We start from the raw sequence: 6,444 nt of genomic DNA, 5'->3' as shown, positions 1-6,444 counted from the left end.
TTTTTCTTTTCTTTTTTTTTCCAGCTCAGTGATCTATTTTATTAGGGTATAAATGCCTAGTTTCATTAATTACACCTTTGCGGAGCACCGGAAGTAATGACCGTTACTCCCTTGAGGAGCATCGGAAAGGAGCAACTGTTAGTGCTCGGAGGAGTAACGGCATGGGGAGTAACAATTCATCTCCTCGCACTTACCCCCCAAAGGGAGGAATGGTTGTGGCAGATCAGCTCCTCCCCTAAAGGAGTAACCTCAATACCACATTTCCTCCTTTTCTTCTTAGAATGTAGGCGGCGGCGGCTGGGACTGCCTCTGGAGTTTAAGTACATAACATCCTTGCATAGAAATGGCAGCATGGTTGCTAATAGATTGCGTTGGCTTGGACATGTTTGGCACGAGGCCGAAGACGGCCCCCTGTCTACTAACGCGTTCCCATGTTTGTATTCGCGTACATTAAACTCTCCCTCAAAGGGACGTGCACCGTAACATGCTGCAGAAGTACTTGCGTTGAGCGTATCTAAGGCGAGAAACTCTATTCTACACTGTCTATTCTCTAACTTGCGAAGTAAGCGCATGTTTATAGTATTCCCACAATCGCAAGAGTCCTAAGTAGGGCCACCGTAACCGGAAGATCTCATGGTATGGTCGCAAGCTGCCACGACAGCGCAGTTGTAATATACAGAGCCTGCCGCTAAAGTATACGCGACGAGGTATGGTCGATGAATATGTAATTGCCGATATTGGTATTCAGGAAACGTTTATTACCAAGAACGGCGGGCGCCTATTCCACTGCGAAGGACGCATGCTGGGCAGTGACTCCAATCATTTGTTCGCCACATCACCCGTCTACACTGGAATTATACCGGTTTCACCAACTCTCGCTTATATTCTTTCGACCACAGCGTGTCTTCATCTCCATATCCACCCTCTCTCACACCTGTACTCTCCCATCGCAATACGATCTTGCCGTGTTGCAAATGTTTTGGCATCGCATAATCAATTTCCTAATGGCTACCGGCGCGGCGTGCAATTTTCGGTGAGTGACGAAACAGCAAAGAACGCCTTCTCTCCCTCTTTCAAACTCAGCGCTCTACTCCATGGGCTACTATTAGCCGCTTCGACGGCAGACCACTTTCGAAGAAAAATATCCTGGGAACTTGGCCTGAGCATTATTCGACGCACAAGGCCACAAAAGACCAACTGTGCTTCTTGAAGGTGCCTGCACTGTGTGTATTGCAGTGTTCACTATCGCTAACTCTTCATTTATTTTCTTATCCTTCTTTTTCCTTATCTCTCTGTTTTTCTTTTAATTGTAAGCGTGTGAAAAAAAATTGTAAGCGTGTGAAGTTTGCCAAGCTGGTCACGTGGGAGAGGTAGCGAGGGGACGAGACAGCTTAGAAAAGCGTATACACACAAACTCACTGTGCGTGTGTGCGTGCGTGTGTGCCCTCACAGAGGTTGTCTACGTTCCTGCCTTCCTTTCTTCCATTCTCTGTCCATTGCTCTATGACGTTGCGCTTTCCTTTGTCAGTGGTCTGCCTGATCTCTTCTAGGACAAAGCACAAAATGAAAGAAACCTAGCTGGGCTAGTCGCGAGCAGCTCCTTTCGGATTCGCGACACATCGATTTAAAATGTACATTTCTTTTCTAAGCCTGAATGACAGCGATAAGGCGAGATGAGTAACGATAGCTCACGGGTTTGGACTAACGACGCTATTCACGCAGCTATTCATTATGCGTGTTTGCGAACCGGAGTGAAGGGCAGGAGGGTAACACGCCTTCGTGAAATGAAACATTCGGAGTAACCCTTTGTTTCACGGTTGGACATATCCCAAGGCCCCACGATACGAACCACCAACCAAGGGGTCGGTATCAGCTTGCAAAGGGGGAATTCAGATGAAACGTTGTCAAGCAGATAGGCTTTTAATTATCGTAAGGATATCTTTATTGAAATTAAATTCTTTGTCATGAGATGAAAGCTAACTAATAAGCATTTAAAATTTCTTAATTCTTAAGACCTCATGTTAATATAAGGTTGCTGTCTTTTACAACCTCATAAATTAAAAAGTAAGTTATGAAAAATAAATAAATACAGACGGGTCTGTAGTGGCTGATTCTGTATAAGCGGTAGCGGAAACAAGCTGCGTTCGAGCAGGGGACTGTCGATGCGTCCGGTTCCTCGAGCGGCAAACTGAACCGTAATGTCCCACTTTTCCGCACGCACGGCAGGAAACGTGCTTGGCCGGACAGCCTGAATCGGATGCGATTTGGTGAGGTGAACCACATCGGTAGCAGTGGACTGTGATGTCTCCACTGGCTTTCCGGAGTTCGGGCCAGGCGCCATGTTGGCGGGCCTTCCCAGGATGCGACTTTCCGCCATGCCGCTCAGCGCCATTTTGAAGCCGCCGGGTCGATGGTGAAGGGTGGCGGGAACCGCCATCTTGCGCGCCCGGGAGAGGAAGGTGATGGCTGGCGACGCCATATTGGCGTTGCCTCGAGACAACTCGTCGTGGACAGACGAGTAGTTGAAAACTTGAAGTTCTTTGTGAACTTGCTGTACACTTCGTCCGATTTCCTGGGCTTCCTTGAGCGTGAGGGACGATCCTTCGTAGAGTAACCTTTCTCGTATTCTTGCGGATGCGGCGCCTTGCAGGGTTTGGTCGCGAAAGGATTCGTCGGACCAAGCGCCGAACGCACAAGCAGGCGCTCGCCTTTGTAACGCGGTGACGAAGTCCTGAAAGGTTTCCCCAGGTAATTGCTTTCTGTCCCTGAAGATAATGCGGTGCACCAGGGGATCGGTGCTTTCTTCGTAGCGCTGGTCGAAGATGCGAAGAATGTCTTCTAACGTAGTAGATATCAGGTCCGTTTGCGACGCGAGGTCGTAGTAGAGACGCTGCCCCTCGAAGCCTAAGTTACTGAGTAAAATGGCTTTCTTCCTCTTGTCTTGTAGTGTCTCGCCTCCGGTTGCCTCGAGAAACGTGCAAAAGTAACGTTTCCACGTGAGCCATGGTACCGCAAGAAGACCGGGTAGGGCCAGGAAAGGCGGCATGGGGTGGTGCGAACGCCATGCTAGGCAGCGAGAACAAAGGCGGGGGAGTTGCGGTTGACGGGGAAGGAGACGTATACTGCGGCGTCTTGCATACCGGAAGCAGGATAACAGCGGAAGTAGACCAGCAAGGCTACGTAGGAAGCAGAGTAAACGGTTTACCTCGCGCCAGTTTGTAGTAGCTTCGACGGGGTGGCCGGACGCGGTACCTATACGGCACAAGGCATAACGGCCGGGGCGCGGAGCGCCGGGAAGATGAGCCGGACTGCTCGAGTCGGGGACCAGACCATAGAGAAAGAAACTACCAGACAAAGAATCACTTTATTCCAGCGAGGGCAAACGCAGCAGGTGTACTTACAGCGTTTGGCGCTGAGTGATGCCCTGACGGAACCGATTGGAAACCGAAACTGCAAGTCGACACAGCATATTACAGTGCTGGTGATGTATATTAAAAATAGCAGTGCATCAAGGGCGGACCCTTAAGGAACTCCCGAACTGTCGTGAGTGCAGTTAGAAAAGCAGTTGTTTAGACTGATTAGTTGAAACCTGTTGGTTAGGAACTCCTGAATCCATCACGTCGTGTTGTATGCTGTAGGTTTCTTTCAGTTTCAGTCGATTATGAGGCATCCGATCGAAAGCTTTAGAAAAATTATTAAAAATGTCGCCTGTATAAATCAATTTGTGCAAAGAAATATGAATATCTGTTAAAAGTACATAGAGTTGCGTCTGACACGAGCGATTTTGACGAAAGCCATGTTGGTCATTGAGGAGCAGGTTATTATCGTTAAGATAGGCTATAATGCGAGAGTACAGGATGTGTTGCAGTAATCTGCAGCAAATTAATGTCAGTGATATATGTCTGTAATTATGAGGGTCTGCTGTGTCATCAGGTTTAAATACCGGTATTACTAATGCTGATTTCCAATCTACCGGTAGGCATCCCGTGTCTAGGGATTGCTGAAATATTAGAGATAAAACAGAAGAGCAGTGCGAGATTAATTTTAAAAGTTTAGCACTTATACCGTCAGGACCTGGGCTGGTTTTATGAGGAAGCCTGTCAATTGCACGAGAGACACCCTGTTCCGATATTATGATGGACGAAAAAGGGAATTGAATAGATGGTTGTTCAAGTATGTGAGCATTATCAAGAGGCGGTTACCAAACATTTTCGGATCAGTTTTTATCATATTCGGAAGGGTGCAATTAAAAAACTTGTCTTTAGCTTCGAGAATTGTAGGTTCTGTATGACGCATTATGGTGTTGTAATTTTGCCAGTCTTCTGGAGCATTTGTTCGGGCAGCTTTTCTGAACGCTCTTCTTTTTCTTGTTTATGCCTTTTTTCGCTTCGCGGTTAAACCACGGATTGTTCTGCCTTGTGCTGATGGTCATTTTTGGTATACATGTAGTTTCAACTTCTTTGAGTTTATCGCAGAACTAAAACCCCTGCATACACGTTTCCGCCGACCAGGTTAAGTACCGCCAACTTGCCCTCCTCCTCCACCCTCCTCTCCCACTCACCCCCTTAGCTTCCGGCACCAAGCGGAACTTACGTAGCCGCAGCTTCCTGTTCCGAGTGGAAGTGACGTTTTGTTTTTTTAGCGTTGTTTACTTTCGCGTCTCTGGAGAGGCTTAAATTGCACCAGCTGCGGTTGAAACTGTGAATGCGATTCCATCCAAGAACCGCCGCCTACTGTAACCAGGGATCTGCTCGTGATCGCTGCTTTGGGTCAACCTGCGACCGGTTGTGGCACGAGCCACAACGTACAGTGGAATGTAGTGCCTGGGCGCTTGGAGACCACTGCCGTTTTTCGTGCATTTGGAAAACAGTGACCGCGAACTACTACTTCAGCGGAATACAACAGCTTGTCCCCTTTGCATTCTTCTTATGGTGGCTGCCACAGCTCTGCTAAGCACGCGCGGGCGTCTCCCTATCGTATAACAGCTATCAAAGCGGAAATTCCCGCAGCGCAACTCCAGGAGGCGGAAACGCCGGAACCGGAAATTTTTAAACCGGAAATGCCGGAACCGGATTTGTTGTGAAGAGAAAAAGCGGCGCAATACAAAGGTTGTCGCCACTTAAGAAAGCGGCGGTGGCGCGTGGATGCAGGGGCTTTACGCAGAACAAGCTCGAGTCATCATTTACCGTTCTGTTTTGAAAATGTTTGCAAAGTCGGCTGTAAATGAGGCTAACATACCAATCATTCTGCCAGTGTCGGCGCGTGCGTAGTTGAGAATGAATTTTTTCGCTGTATATTTCTCGACAGGTTTCAATGCAGAGGAGCATTGCACCACCCTCTGATCACTTAATGGTTCTAGCACATGTGTCGCCTCAAGCTCTGGATGATTTCTTAAAATGATGTGTAGTACGTGGTCATCCCGAGTTGGTTCGCGCATGACTTGTGTTAAATGATGAAGATGCAAGGTTTGTGGAAGATGAAGACACTCAGATCTGTTGCTATTTGCATTCAAGGACGACGTCGACCACTCGATACTTGGGTAGTTAAAGTCACCCTCTAATATCAATATGCATTTTGAGAACTGGGATATGACCTGTTGTATAGCATCCATTGCAGGAAAGAACAAATTTCACACGGCTATCAGGTGGACGATAACATGCACCAACGAGACATTGCGCATGTACAATACGTGCAGAGACACTATTTCAAGAGGAGAGTCGACAGTCACTAGAGCCGGTTGATAGTCATCTTTAATGACTATAATAACTCCGCCTCCTCGAAAGCCTTCCCGGTCCTTTCGAAAGATTAAAAAAAAGATGGGTCAAGTGCAAGTTCGCTGTTAGTGATGTCACTGGAAAGCCACGTTTCCGTACCTATTACTATATCTATAGTGGAAAATGAATGAGCGTTTTCAGTGCGCCAATTTTGTGAAAAAGGCTGCGGAAGTTTGCCAAGAGCAACGAGACTGCATGTATGGACGTAGCCTTACACCTCTCAGTTTTTTTTCGTCAATTACTGGAAGGTTGGTTCCTTGCAGCAACCTGTACAACATTATTAGTGACTGAGTCGAACTGGTAAACAGAACCTTTAAAATGTAGAGACGTAAAATCAATAGAAAGACGTTCGTCTTCTTCACGATTGCTCTTAGTAAGGTCACGCAACTTCCTACGATTCAACTTTACCTTACGTGAAAAGTCTTATATCCACACTTTAACGGACTTGAGGTTTTTCAGTTTGTGGGCATTTTGTAGCACTTCTGTTTTAGATTTAAGCTTGAGGAACTTAGTGATAATAGGATGGAGAAAACCGTGACGGCGCTTACCAATACGATGAGCACGTTCAATGTCACCAACGTTGACCTTCAAGTGAGCGGAACAAAATTGTATCACAATGGCTTCGGCTTCGGTATATCCTTCATGGCCCTCTTCGGTTATACCCTTGATT

This window comes from Dermacentor variabilis, chromosome 4 (genome assembly GCF_050947875.1).
Source record: "Dermacentor variabilis isolate Ectoservices chromosome 4, ASM5094787v1, whole genome shotgun sequence".
In the NCBI taxonomy this organism is placed as follows: domain Eukaryota; kingdom Metazoa; phylum Arthropoda; class Arachnida; order Ixodida; family Ixodidae; genus Dermacentor; species Dermacentor variabilis.
The sequence above is the reverse complement of the archived record's forward strand: the minus strand, read 5'-3'. Positions refer to the sequence as shown.